We start from the raw sequence: 15,295 nt of genomic DNA, 5'->3' as shown, positions 1-15,295 counted from the left end.
TAAACTTACACATATATTTATAATGTTATTATCAGTACTTAGAGTATCTCATATAATTTAAAAATGCTAATTTGGACTGCTTTATAGTATTTTATTCTGGTGATAAAGAAACTAATATTTTATAATATAAATATGTTTTCTGGCTCCTATGAAGAGATGACAGAAGAAAATAACCTGTAAGTGCATTAGAGAATCTAGTCTGGAATTGACTAGATGTCAGAGTTAGGTTGGTTTCAAGTTGGGCTTAATCTGAATGTTCTCTCCCACATGGTATCTCAAAGTAAAGCATTTTGAGAATATTAACAACAACAAAATTTGAAACATGAGAGATCACACATAGCTAAAGTTATCTCGGTTCCTCTTCCCAACACATCTCTCTGTCATTCCTGCACCCTACATCATGGTCAAAGCCTTCATCAATTTGCATATGCTGCTGTTGCATTTTGATAATCTTCTTGCCTCCATTTTCTCCCTCATCCAATCCACCTGGAACCAATGGAAATCTGATTATCCTTGAATATACTCCCATAATACTATCAGTCAAAAATAGCTCTCTATCTAAAGCATATACAATTCTAAACTTCTCTGCTTGTCTTTCAAAATTCTGTACCCTCTGGCCTCTAAAAATTTAGCTAATTTTATTTCTAATTACCTCCTCCATTTGGATCAAATTGATTTCCCTACTGACTACCCTTTTTCTTCCTTCCATAATCTTCCTCCATCACCCTAAAGAGAAAAGGGTGCTGTTTCTTGTCTTTATTCATGCCACCTTTATTCATGCCACCTCCTCTCCTGATTATAAGGGGTAGTTTGATACAGTGTAAAGAACACACCAGAGAAAGTATTAGAAGACCTGAACTCAGGTCTCTAACCCATGTGTGGCCTTAGGAAAGTCGCTTAGTCTTTCTGAGCTTCAGCTTCCTCATAATGTAAAACAGAAACAACAATTATCTCCCTTACGTCAGAAAGTTTTGATTTGTGTATTTTTGAAAGCCGAATAAATTAAGATGTTAAATAATCTGAGAGGTCCTATGGTAAGGATACCTGTATAATGCTGTGTTGCCTAGTATTTTCCAAATTTTTTTGAGCACCATCTTTATTTCATGACATCATGTAATTATCCTTCAGAACAGTGCCAATGAAGACAACTTTGGGAACCACTGATTTGGTCCCAAACTCTTATTTTATACATAGAGAAAACTGAGATCAATTGAGGTCAAATGAGTTGGCTCTGGCCACATAGCCTTAAAGGAATAAAAGATTAAAGCCGATAGTTGAGAAATACTATTTCTCTTTGAAATTGAAGAGAGGCAGTACATAAAACGATTAAGCAGACAAGCTTTCAAGTCAGAGAAATTGGATTCTAAACTACTCACTAGCTGTTTAATCTTGAAGTTGCCTCATCTCTATAAATCTGTTTTATTTTCTTTCTTTATTTTCTTTTCTTTCTTTCCTTTCTTTCTCTCTCTCTCTCTCTCTCTCTCTGTCTTTCTTTCTTTCTTTGACAGAGTCTCGCTCTGTTGCCAGGCTGGAGTGCAGTGGCACGATCTTGGCTTATTGCCACCTCTGCCTCCCAGGTTCAAGCTATTCTCGTACCTCAGCCTCCTGAGTAGCTAAGATTACAGGCACATGCCACCACACCTGGCTAAGTTTTATATTTTTAGTAGAGATGGAGTTTAACCATATTGGCCAGGATGGTTTCAATCTCCTGACCTTGTGATCCACCTGCCTCGGTCTCCCAAAGTGCTGGGATTACAGGCATGAGCCACCATGCCTGGCCTCTGTTTTCTTTTTATAAAATGGCAATACTAATACTCTGCTCAGAATTGTGAAGATTGGATGAGATGTCTAAATATTACTTAGAACAGTATCTATTATGCTGTAAGAGCTCAGTTAAATGCATAAATTACTAGTAAACACCGGCACTTATAGGAATTTGATGGTGGGATGTGGCTTATTGTCAGGACGCCAGAACCTATCTGCTGCTCATTCTTGGAGGTGGGACAGGCAGCAATCTGGCTAAAAGTTCAGTTAGACATTTATTAAGGATCTACAATATGTGCTACGCAATGTTGTAGTCATTTGAGGATATAAAATACCAGGTAAGGATGATATCTAAGGGCAAAGCCCACTTCTATAAGCCTCTGGCAACTTAGTGATTTAAGATGTATTGGAGGTTCCAAACAGAGGAGGAGCACAGAAATTAGGAGTCCAGGCCAAGGTACTCCAAAGTCCCAGCCATCAAAGTATTGGAACTGGGAGATCTGGTTTCAGCATTGGGTTTCAAAGGCACGACTGGAAAGTCAAGGTAGAACTAGCTGAAGAGCAACTTGGGAGTCAGGGGACTTCGCCCTGATGGGAGCTTGCTGAGAGATCACAGTTATCCAATGTGAGGACTGTGGTAGCAGGAGGCTAGGAAGCCTTGGGCTCAGGATATGAGTAAAAAGCTCAGGGATTAGAATGGGCTATTTTGATCACGCCTCCTTTTTGTGCCAAATGCCAGGCTCCATGCCCTGTTGCCACTGTGATGCCATGCCTCAGCACGGAAAGTGTCACGTCCTATGTCCCTGTCAGTGTGCTTCTGTTCAGCATACACTAAGTCTCTGTGTGATAGTGCTGCCAAAGAACAATGGAAGTAGGCTTGTCTAAATTTTGTTTTCTAAATTGGGGCCCCATTTTGGTCTCTCTAACAACTTGGTATCTTGAAGACTCAGACTTCTGCCAAGATGGCCGAATAGGAACAGCTTTGGTCTGCAGTTCTCAGGGATAGTGATCCAGAAAGCGAGTGATCTCCACATTTCCAACTGAGGTACCAGGTTCATCTCACTGGGACTGGTTAGACAGTGGGAGTAGCCCAAGGAGGGCAAACTGAAGTAGGGTGGGGTGTTGCCTCACCCAGGAAGTGCAAGAGGCCAGAGAACTCCCTCTCCTAGCCAAGGGAAGCCACCAGGAACTTTTCTGGACACTCTAGCACTCTGGCTAAGATACTGCTCTTTTCCAACAGTCTTCATAACCCACAGACCAGGAAATTCCCTCTGGTGCCTAAAACACCAGTGCCCTGGGTTTCCAGCACACAACTGGATGGCCATTGTACTGCAGCAGTATTTTTTTTTTTTTTTTAAGTCTCATACCCTAGTGGAGCCTGGAACACCAGCGAGACAGAACCACTCATTCCCCTGAGAAAAAGGGGGTGGAAACCAGGGAGCCAAGTGATCTGGCTCAGCAGGTCCCACTCCCATGAAAACCAGCAAGCTAAGATCCACTGGCTTGAAATTCTTGCAGCTAGCACAGCAGTCTTAGCTTGACCTTGGGCTTTCGAGGTCAGTGGCAGGGAAGGGTGTCTGCCATTACTGAGGCTCGAGTAGGCGGTTCTAAACTCACCTGGAAGTTTACACAGCAACTGGGTGAAGCCCACAGCAGCTCAGCAAAGCCACTGCAGGCAGACTGTGACTAGATTCTCTACGTGCTGGGCAGGGCATCTCTGAAAAAGGCAGCAGCCCATCAGGGACTTAAAAAAAAGCCCCCATCTTCCTGGGACAGAGCACTTGGGAAAAGGGGCAGTTATGGGTTCCACTTCAGCAGACTTAAATGTCCCTGCCCAGCAGCTCTGACAGGACCAATGGCTCTCCCAGCACAGCACTTGAGCTCTGATAAGGGGCAGAGTGCCTGCTCAAGTGGCTCCCTGACCCCCATTTATCCTAAGAGATACCTCATACAGGAGAACTCTGGCTGACATCTGGCAAGTACCCTTCTGGGACAAAGCTACCCAGAGGAAAGAATATCTGCTGTTCTGCAGAGGAAAGAATCTTTGCTGTTCTGCAGCCCCCATGGGTGATTCCCAGGAAAGCAGGGTCTGGAGTGGACCTCCAACAGACCTGCAGCAGAGGGGCCTGACTGTTAAAAGGAAAACTAAAAAACAGAAAGAAATAGCTTCAATATCAACAGAAAGGATGTCCATTCAGAGACCCTATTCAAAAGTCACCAACTTTAAAGACCAAAGGTAGAAAAATCCATGAAGATGGAAAGAAAAAAGCACAAAAAGGCTGAAGTCGCACCAAAAACCAGAAAGCCTTCCCCTACAAGGGATCACAACTCCTCACCAGCAAGGGAACAAAACTGGATGGAAAATGAATTTGATGAATTGACAGAAGTAGGCTTCACAAGGTGAGTAATAACAAACTTCTCTGAGCTAAAGGAGCATGTTCTAACCCAATGCAAGGTAACTAAGAACCTTAAAAAAGGTTAGATGAAATGCTAACTAGAATAACCAGCACAGAGAAGAACATAAACGACCTGATAGAGCTGAAAAACACAGCATGGGAACTTCATGAAGCATACACACATTTCAATAGCTGAACTGATCAAGCAGAAGAAAGGATATCAGAGATTGACGATCAACTCAGTGAAATAAAGTGAGAGGGCAAGATTAGAGAAAAAAGAGTAAAAAGAAATAAAGCCTCCAAGAAATACGGGATTATGTGAAAAGACATAATCTACGTTTGATCAATGTACCTGAATGTGACAGGAAGAATAAAATCAAGTTGGAAAACACTCTTGAGGTGAACTTCCCTAACCTAGCAAGGCAGGCCAACATTCAAATTCGGGAAATACAGAGAACACCGCAAAGATATTCCTCAAGAAGAGCAACCCCAAGGCACATAACCATCAGATTCACCAGCATTGAAATGAAGGGAAAAATGCTACAGGCAGCCAGAGAGAAACATTGGGTTCCCTGCAAAGGGAGGGCCATCGGACTGACAGCGGATCTCTTGGCAGAAACCCTATAAGCCAGAAGAGTAGGGTCCAATATTCAACATCCTTAAAGAAAAGAATTTTCAACCAATAATTTCATATCCAGCTAAACTAAGCTTCATAAGTGACAGAGAAATAAAATCCCTTACAGACAAGGAACTGCTGAGAGATTTTGTCACCACCAGGCCTGCCTTACAAGAGTTCCTGAAAGAAGTACTAAACATGGAAAGGAACAACCAGTACCACCCACTGCAAAAGCATACCAAATTGTAAAGACCATAAACATTATGAAGAAACTAACAGGCATCAACTAACAGGCAAAACAACCAGCTACCATCAAAATGGCAAGATCAAATTCACACATGATAATATTAACCTTAAGTGTAAATGGGCTAAATGCCCCAATTAAAAGACACAGACTGGCAAATTGGATAGAGTTAAGACCCATCAGTGTGCTGTATTCAGGAGACCCAACTCACTTGCAAAGACACATAGGCTCAAAATAAAGAAATGGAGGAATTACCAAGCAAATGGAGAGCAAAAAAAAAAAAAAAGAAAAGAAAAGCAGGGGTTGCAATCCTAGTCTCTGATAAAACAGACTTTAAAGCAACAAAGATCAAAAAAGACAAAAGGGCACTACATAATGGTAAAGGAACCAATGCAACAAGAAGAGCTAACTATCCTAAATATATATGCACCTAATATAGGAGCACCCAGATACATAAAGCAAGGTGACCTACACAGAGACTTAGGCTCCCACACAATCATAGTGGGAGACTTTAACATTCCACTGTCAATATTAGACAGCTCAACGAGACAGAAAATTAATAAGGATATCTAGGACTTGGACTCTGATTTGGACCAAGCGGACCTAATAGACATATACAGAACTCTCCACCTGAAATCCACAGAATGTACATTCTTCTCAGCACCACATCTCACTTTGTCTAAAACTGACCACATAATTGGAAGTAACTCACTCGTCAGCAAATGCAAAAAATGGAAATAATAAAAAACAGTCTCTCAGACCACAGTGCAAGCAAATTAGGACTCAGGACTAAGGAACTTACTCAAAACTGCATAACTACATGGAAGCTGAACAACCTGCTCTTGAATGACTACTGGATAAATAATGAAATGAAGGCAGAAATAAAGATGTTCTTCAAAACCAATGAGAATGAAGACACAATGTACCAGAATCTCTAGCACACATTTAAAGCAGTGTATAGAGGGAAATATATACTACTAAGTGCCCACATGAGAAGTGAGGAAAGATCTAAAATTGATACCCTAATATCATGATTAAAAGAACTAGAGGAGCAAGATCAAAAAAACTCAAAAGCTAGAAGAAGACAAGAAATGACTAAGGTCAGAGTAGAACTGAAGGAGATAGAGACACAAAAAAACCTTCAAAAAAATCCATAAATCCAGGAGTTGGTTTTTTGAGAAGATCAACAAAATAGATAGACTGCTAGCCAGATCAATAAAAAAGAATAGAGAGAAGAATCAAATAGATGCAATAAAAATGATAAAGGGCATATCACCACCAATTCCACAGAAATACAAACTACCATCAGAGATTATGCACATAAACCAGTAAATATGGAAGAAATGGATAAATTCCTAGACACTTAAACCCTCCCAAGACTAAACCAGGAGGAAGTTGAATCTCTGAATAGACCAGTAACAAGGTCTGAAGTTGAGGCAGCAATTAATAGCCTACCAACCAAAAAAAGTTCAGGACCAGACAGGTTAACAGCCAAATTCTACCAGAGGTACAAAGAGGAGTTGGTACCATTCCTTCTGAAACTATTGCAAACAATACAAAAAAAGGGAATCCTCCCTAACTCATTTAATGAGAGCAACATCATCCTGACACCAAAACCTGGAAGAGATACAACTATAAAAGAATATTTCAGGCCAATATCCATGATGAACATTCATGCAAAAATCCTCAATAAAATACTGGCAAACTGAATGCAACAGCACATTAAAAAGCTTATCCATCACGATCAAGTCACCTTCATCCCTGGGATGCAAGGCTGGTTCAACATACACAAATCAATAAATGTAATCCATCACATGAACAGAAGCAAAGACAAAAACCACATAATTATCTCAATAGATGCAGAGAAGGCCTTAGACAAAATTCAACAGCAATTTATGCTAAAAACTCTCAATAAACTAGGTATCTATGGAACATATCTCAAAATAATAAGAGCTATTTACAACAAACCCACAGCCAATATCATACTGAATGGGCAAAAACTAGAAGCATTCCCTTTGAAAACTGGCACAAGACAAGGATGCCCTCTCTTACCACTCCTGTTCAACATAGTATTGGAATTTCTGGCCAGGGCAATCAGGCAAGAAAAAGAAATAAAGATTATTCAATTAGGAAAAGATGAAGTCAAATTGTCTCCATTTGCAGATGACAAGATTGTATATTTAGAAGACCCCATCATCTCAGCCCAAAATCTTCTTAGGCTGATAAGCAACTTCAGCAAAGTCTCAGGATACTGAGAATACAGACACATAAAATATATGTGCAAAAATCACAGGTATTCCTATACACCAATAACAGACATAGAGTCAAATTGTGAGTGAACTCCCATTCACAAATGCTACAAAGAGAGTAAAATACCTAGGAAAACAACTAACAAGGGATGTGAAGGATCTCTTCAAGGAGAGCCAGAAACCACTGCTCAAGGAAATAAGAGAGGACACAAACAGATGGCAAAACATTCCATGCTCATGGTTAGGAAGAATCAATATCATGAAAATGGCCATGTTGCCAAAAGTAATTTATAAATTCAATGCTATCCCCATCAAGCTACCATTGACATTCTTCACAGAATTGGAAAAAAACACCTTAAACTTCATATGGAACCAAAAGAGAGCCCACATAGCCAAGAAAATCCTAAGCAAAAAACAACAAAAAAAAAACCAAAAACAAAACAAAACAAAAAAAACCCAGGAGAGAGATCCAAGATGGCCCGTTAGGAGGAGCTCAGGATTGCAGGTCCGAGTGAAAGCACAGAGGGTGAGTGGACGCTGCATTTCCAGACGGATTTTTACTGCCCACAGACCAGGAGATTCACAGGTGGAGGAGCCCCATGGGTGGCCAGCGCAGCTGTTATGGCTGGCGTGGCTGTTTGGCCTGCGCCCTGGCGCAGCGGTTCCCAGTGCAGAGTGAGCAAGACTGTGTCCCCTCTTAGCCAGCAAGGGGAGCTGAAACGGGGAGACAGGCCAGGAGATTCCCAGGCAAAAAAGTGCCACGAATCTCAGAGGCGCGGTTTCAGCCAGCGCAGCAGCTCCCGGTGCAGAGTAAACGAGACGGTGTCCCCTCTTAGCCAGCAAGGGGAGCTGAAACAGGGAGCCAGGCCAGGAGATTCCTGGGCAAAAAAGTGTCATGAATCTCAGAGCTGCAGTTTCAGCCAGCGCAGTGGGTCGCCACACGGGAAATCACACAGATCCTGGCGCCTATTCAACAGGCGACCAGGTCACCTGGTAGAGAGCCGACCGTTCAACTAAAAAACAAAAGGCTCTGAGGCAGGGAGCCAGGTGACCAGGCCCGGCCGGTCCCACCCTCACAAAAACAAAAACAAAAACAAAAAAACAGCAATTGGAAACGCTCTGGGTTGAGACTTTCGCAGTAAGCACAACTGAACCCGATACGGTGCAGCTCTGTGGAGGAGGGGCGTCTGCCATTACGGAGGAAGCCTGCAGTTCCTGAGGCAACCTGCCGTTGCCAAGGCAACCCGCCATTACAGAGAGAGTCCATCACTACTGAGGTGGACCAACATAGTGGAAGCAGTTCTAACTACACCCACAAGAACAGGACTGCAGGAAAGTTCACATGGCAGCTGGGCAGAGCCCACAGCAGCTCAGCGAAGCCTCTGCAGGCTGAGAGTGACTAGGCTGCCTCCTTGTGGGCAGGGAAAAAGGCAGCAGCACAGCGGAAACTCATAAAGCCCTAACTCCCTGGGACAGTACACCTGGGGAAAAAAAAAGGGGGGGTTTATGAGTTCTGCTGCTGCAGACTTAAACTTACCAAAATCAGAAACTCAGCAACTACAAAGTCAACAGGTGGATAAATCCACAAAGATGGGAAGAAACCAGCACAAAAAGGATGAAAACACCCGAAACGAGAACACCTCTCCTCCTACAAGAGAGCACAACTCCTCACCAGCAAGGGAACAAGACTGGATGGAGAATGAGTGTGATGAAATGACAGAATCAGCCTTCAGAAAGTGGATAATAAGAAACTTCCATGATCTAAAAGAACATGTTCTAACCCAAGGCAAAGAAACTAAGAACCTTGAAAAAAGACTTGACGAAATGCTAACGAGAATGGACAACTTAGAGAGGAATATGAGTGAATTGATGGAGCTGAAAAACACAACACGAGAACTTCGTGAAGCATGCACAAGTTTCAACAGCTGAATTGACCAAGCAGAAGAAAAGATATCAGAGGTCGAAGATCAACTCAATGAAATAAAACGAGAAGGCAAGATTAGAGAAAACAGGGTAAAAAGGAATGAACAAAGTCAACAAGAAATATGGGACTATGTGAAAAGACCTAATCTACGTTTGATAGGGGTACCTGAATGTGACGAAGAGAATGAATCCAAGCTGGAACATACTCTTCAGGATATTATCCAGGAAAACTTCCCCAACCTAGCAAGGCAGGCCAATATTCAAGTCCAGGAAATACAGAGAACACCACAAAGACATTCCTCTAGAAGAGCAACCTCAAGGCACATAATCGTCAGATTCACCAGGGTTGAAATGAAGGAGAAAATACTAAGGGCAGCCAGAGAGAAAGGTCGGGTTACGCACAAAGGGAAGCCCATCAGACTCACAGCAGATCTCTCAGCAGAAACCCTACAAGCTAGAAGAGAGTGGGGGCTGATATTCAACATCCTTAAAGAAAAGAACTTTCAACCCAGAATTTCATATCCAGCCAAACTAAGCTTCATAAGTGAAGGAAAAATAAAATCCTTTGTGAACAAGCAAGTACTCAGAGATTTCATCACCACCAGACCAGCTTTACAAGAGCTCCTGAAAGAGGCACTACACATAGAAAAGAACAACCAGTACCAGCCACTCCAAAAACACACCAAATGGTAAAGAGCATCAACACAATGAAGAATCTGCATCAAGCAATGGGCAAAACAGCCAGCTAGCATCAAAATGACAGGATCCGATTCACACATAACAATATTGACCCTAAACATAAATGGACTAAATGCCGCAATCAAAAGACACAGACTGGCAAATTGGATAAAAAGCCAAAACCCATCAGTGTGCTGTATCCAGGAAACCCATCTCACATGCAAGGATACACAAAGGCTCAAAATAAAGGGATGGAGGAAGATTTACCAAGCAAATGGAGAGCAAAAAAAAGCAGGAGTGGCAATTCTCATCGCTGATAAAATAGACTTTAAAGCAACAAAGATCAAAAGAGACAAAGAAGGACATTACATAATGGTAAAAGGATCAATGCAACAAGAAGAGCTAACGATCCTAAATATATATGCACCTAATACAGGAGCACCCAGATACATAAGGCAAGTTCTTAAAGACTTACAAAGAGACTTAGACTCCCACACAATAATAGTGGGAGACTTCAACACACCATTGCCAGTATTAGACAGATCAACGAGACAGAAAATTAACAAAGATATCCAGGACTTGAACTCAGACCTGGAACAAGCAAGCCTAATAGACATTTACAGAACTGTCCACCCCAAATCCACAGAATATACGTTCTTCTCAGCACCACATCACACCTACTCTAAAATTGACCACATAATTGGAAGTAAATCACTCCTCAGCAAATGCAAAAGAACGGAAACCATAGCAAACAGTCTCTCAGACCACAGTGCAATCAAGTTAGAACTCAGAATTCAGAAACCAACCCAGAACCGCACAGCTTCATGGAAAATGAACAACTTTCTCCTGAATGTTGACTGGATAAACAATGAAATGAAGGTAGAAATAAAGATGTTCTTCGAAACCAACGAGAACGAAGACACCACATACCAGATTCTCTGGGACACATTTAAAGCAGTCTCCAGAGGAAAATATATAGCAATAAGTGCATACATGAGAAGAAAGGAGAGATATAAAATTGACACCCTATCATCAAATTGAAAGAGCTAGAGGAGCAAGATCAAAAAAACTCAAAACCTAGCAGAAGACAAGAAATAACTAAGATCAGAGCAGAATTGAAGGAGATAGAGACACGAAAAACCCTTCAAAAAATCAATAAATCCAGGAGCTGGTTTTTTGAAAAGATCAACAAAATAGACAGACCACTATCCAGACTAATAAAAAAGAAAAGAGAGAATAACCAAATAGATGCAATAAAAAATGATAAAGGGGATATCACCACAGATTCCACAGAAATTCAAACCATCATCAGAGATGATTACAAACAACTCTATGCAGATAAACTAGAAAACCTGGAAGAAATGGATAAATTATTGGACAGTTGCCTCCTCCCAAGCCTAAACCAGGAAGAAGTCGAAACCCTGAACAGACCAATAACAAGGTCTGAAGTCCAGGCAGCAATTAAGAGCCTACCACCCCAAAAAAGCCCAGGTCCAGATGGATTCACAGCCGAATTCTACCAGACATGCAAAGAGGAACTGGTACCATTCCTTCTGAAACTATTCCAAATAATCCAAAAAGAGGGAATCCTTCCCAAATCATTTTATGAGACCAACATCATCCTGATACCAAAACCCGGCGGAGACTCAACAAGAAAAGAAAACTACAGGCCAATATCCATGATGAACATAGATGCAAAAATCTTCAATAAAATACTGGGAAGCCGATTACAACAGCCCATCAAAAAGCTTATCCACCATGATCAAGTAGGATTCATCCCGGGGATGCAAGGCTGGTTCAATATACACAAGTCTATAAATGTAATTCACCACATAAACAGAACCAAAGACAAAAACCACATGATTATCTCAATTGATGCAGAGAAGGCCTTCGACAAAATTCAGCAGCCCTTTATGCTAAAAACCCTCAATGAACTAGGTATTGACGGAAAGTATCTCAAAATAATAAAAGCTATTTACGACAAACCAACAGCCAATATCATACTGAATGGGCAAAAACTGGAAGCATTCCCTTTGAAATCTGGCACTAGACAAGGATGCCCTCTCTCACCACTCCTATTCAATATAATACTGGAAGTTCTAGCCACAGCAATCAGGCAAGAAAAAGAAATGAAGTGTATTCAGTTAGGAAAGGAGGAAGTCAAATTGTCTCTATTTGCAGATGACATGATTGTATATCTAGAAGACCCCATCATCTCAGCCCAAAATCCCCTGAAACTGACAAGCAACTTCAGCAAAGTCTCAGAATACAAAATCAATGTGCAAAAATGACAAGCATTCCTATACACCAATAACAGACTTAAAGAGAGCCAAATCAAGAACGAACAGCCATTCACAATTGCTACAAAGAGAATAAAATACCTAGGAATGCAACTAACAAGGAACGTAAAGGACCTCTTCAAGGAGAACTACAAACCGCTGCTCAACGAAATAAGAGAGGACACAAACAGATGGAGAAACATTCCATGTTCATGGTTAGGAAGAATCAGTATCGTGAAAATGGCCACACTGCCCAAAGTAACTTACAGATTCAACGCTATCCCCATCAAGCTACCAATGACCTTCTTCACAGAACTGGAAAAAACCACCTTAAACTTCATATGGAACCAAAAGAGAGCCCGCATAGCCAAGTCCATCCTAAGCAAAAAGAACAAAGTGGGAGGCATCACACTACTGGACATCAAACTATACTACAAGGCTACAGTAATCAAAACAGCATGGTACTGGTACCAAAACAGAGATATAGACCAATGGAACAGAACAGAGGCCTCGGAGGCGACACAACATATCTACAACCATCCGATCTTTGACAAACCTGATAAAAACAAGCAATGGGGAAAGGATTCCCTGTTTAATAAATGGTGCTGGGAAAACTGGCTAGCCATATGCAGAAAGCAGAAACTGGACCCCTTCCTGACACCTTACATTAAAATTAACTCCAGATTGATTAAAGACTTAAGCATAAGACCTAACACCATAAAAACCCTAGAAGAAAACCTAGGCAAAACCATTCAGGACATAGGTGTAGGCAAGGACTTCATGACCAAAACACCAAAAGCATTGGCAACAAAAGCCAAAATAGACAAATGGGACCTAATCAAACTCCACAGCTTCTGTACAGTGAAAGAAACAGTCAATAGAGTGAATCGGCAACCAACAGAATGGGAAAAAATTTTTGCAGCCTACCCATCTGACAAAGGGCTGATATCCAGAATTTACAACGAACTAAAACAGATTTACAAGAAAAAAACAAACAAGCCCATTGAAAAATGGGCAAAGGATATGAACAGATACTTTACAAAGGAAGACATACATGAGTCCAGTAAGCCTATGAAAAAATGCTCATCATCACTGGTCATTAGAGAAATGCAAATCAAAACTACATTGAGATACCATCTCACGCCAGTTAGAATGGCAATGATTAAAAAATCTGGAGACCACAGATGCTGGAGAGGATGTGGAGAAATAGGAATACTTTTACACTGTTGGTGGGAGTGTAAATTAGTTCAACCATTGTCGAAGACAGTGTGGTGATTCCTCAAGGACCTAGAAATAGAAATTCCATTTGACCCAGCAATCCCATTACTGGGTATATAACCAAAGGATTATAAATCATTCTACTATAAGGACACATGCACATGAATGTTCATTGCAGCACAGTTTACAATAGCAAAGACCTGGAACCAAACCAAATGCCCATCAATGATAGACTGGACAGGGAAAATGTGGCACATATACAGCATGGAATATTATGCAGCCATCAAAAACGATGAGTTCATGTCCTTTGTATGGACATGGATGAACCTGGAAACCATCATTCTCAGCAAACTGACACAAGAACACAAAATCAAACATTGCATGTTCTCACTCATAGACGGGTGTTGAACAATGGGAACACATGGACACAGGGAGGGGAGCACTATACACTGGGGTGTGCTGGAGGGAGTGGGGGGGGACAGCCGGGGGTGGGAAGTTGGGGAGACATAGCATGGGGAGAAATGCCAGATATAGGTGAAGGGGAGGAAGGCAGCAAATCACACTGCCACGTATGCACCTATGCAACAATCTTGCATGTTTTTCACATGTACCCCAAAACCTAAAATGCAATTAAAAAAAAAAATCTAGTGTATTAGAAGAAAAAAAAAAAAAAACCAAAGCTGGCAGCATCATGCTACCTGACTTCAAACTACAGTACAAGACTACAGTAATCAAAATAGCATGGTACTGGTACCAAAATGGAGATATAGACCAGTGGAACAGAACAGAGGACTTGGAAGCAATGCCACATATCTACAACCATCTGATCTTTGACAAACTTGACAAAAACAAACAATGGGGAAAGGATTCCCTACTTAATAAATGGTGTTGGGAAAACTGGCTAGCCATATGCAGGAAGCTGAAACTGGATCCCTTCCTTACACCTTACACAAAAATTAATTCCATATGAATTAAAGATTTAAACATAAGACGCAACAGCATAAAAACCCTAGAACAAAACCTAGGCAAAACCATTCAGGACACAGGCATAGGCAAGTACTTCATGACTAAAACATCAAAAGCAGTGGAAACAAAAGCCAAAATAGACAAATGGGATCTAATTAAACTTAAGAGCTTCTGCATAGCAGAAGAAACAATCATTAGAGTGAACAAGCAACCAAAAGAATGGGAAAAAAATTTTGCAAGCTACCTATCTGACAAAGGGCTAATAACCAGAATCTATGAAGAACTTAAACAAATTTACAAGAAAAAAACAACCCTATCAAAAAGTAGACAAAGGATATGAACAGACACTTTTCAAAAGAAGACATTTATTCAGCCAACAAACATATGAAAGAATGCTTATCACCACTGGTCATTAGAGAAATGCAAATCAAAACCTCATTGAGATACCATCTCATGCCAGTTACAATGGTGATCATTAAAAAAATCAGGAGACAACAGATGCTGGAGAGGATGTGGAGAAGTAGGAATACTTTTACAGTGTTCATGGGAGTGTAAATTAGTATAATCATTGTGGAAGACAGTGTGGTGATTCCTCAAGGATCTAGAACTAGAAATACCATTTGACTCAGCAATCCCATTACTGGATATATACCCACAGGATTACAAAACATTCAATTGTAAAGACCCATGAACAGGAATATTTATTGTGGCACTGTTTACAATAGTGAATTCTTGGAACCAACCCAAATGCCCATCAAAGATAGACTGGATAAGGAAAATGTGGCACATATACACCATAGAATACTATGCAGCCATAAAAAAGAATGAGTTCCTGTCCTTTGCAGGGACACGGCTGAAGCTGGAAACCATCATTCTCAGCAAATTGACACAGAACAGAAAAACCAAACAGCGCATGTTCTCACTCATAGTGCATGTTGAACAATGAGAACACATGGACAAAG

At 41.1% G+C, this 15,295-nt stretch overlaps 1 protein-coding gene across 17 annotated transcripts in view; it reads right to left on the bottom strand.

Annotated features, from left to right (window-relative positions):
- DNAH6 (dynein axonemal heavy chain 6) overlaps window positions 1-15,295 on the bottom strand; it is a 359,634-nt gene that overhangs the window by 253,364 nt on the left and 90,975 nt on the right. The gene's annotated exons all lie outside the window — the stretch shown is intronic.

Source organism: Aotus nancymaae, unplaced genomic scaffold (assembly GCF_030222135.1).
Source record: "Aotus nancymaae isolate 86718 unplaced genomic scaffold, 86718_ANA_hifiasm-v0.15.2.pri h1tg000017l, whole genome shotgun sequence".
Taxonomy (NCBI): domain Eukaryota; kingdom Metazoa; phylum Chordata; class Mammalia; order Primates; family Aotidae; genus Aotus; species Aotus nancymaae.
This window is presented reverse-complemented; position numbering and strand designations above follow the sequence as displayed.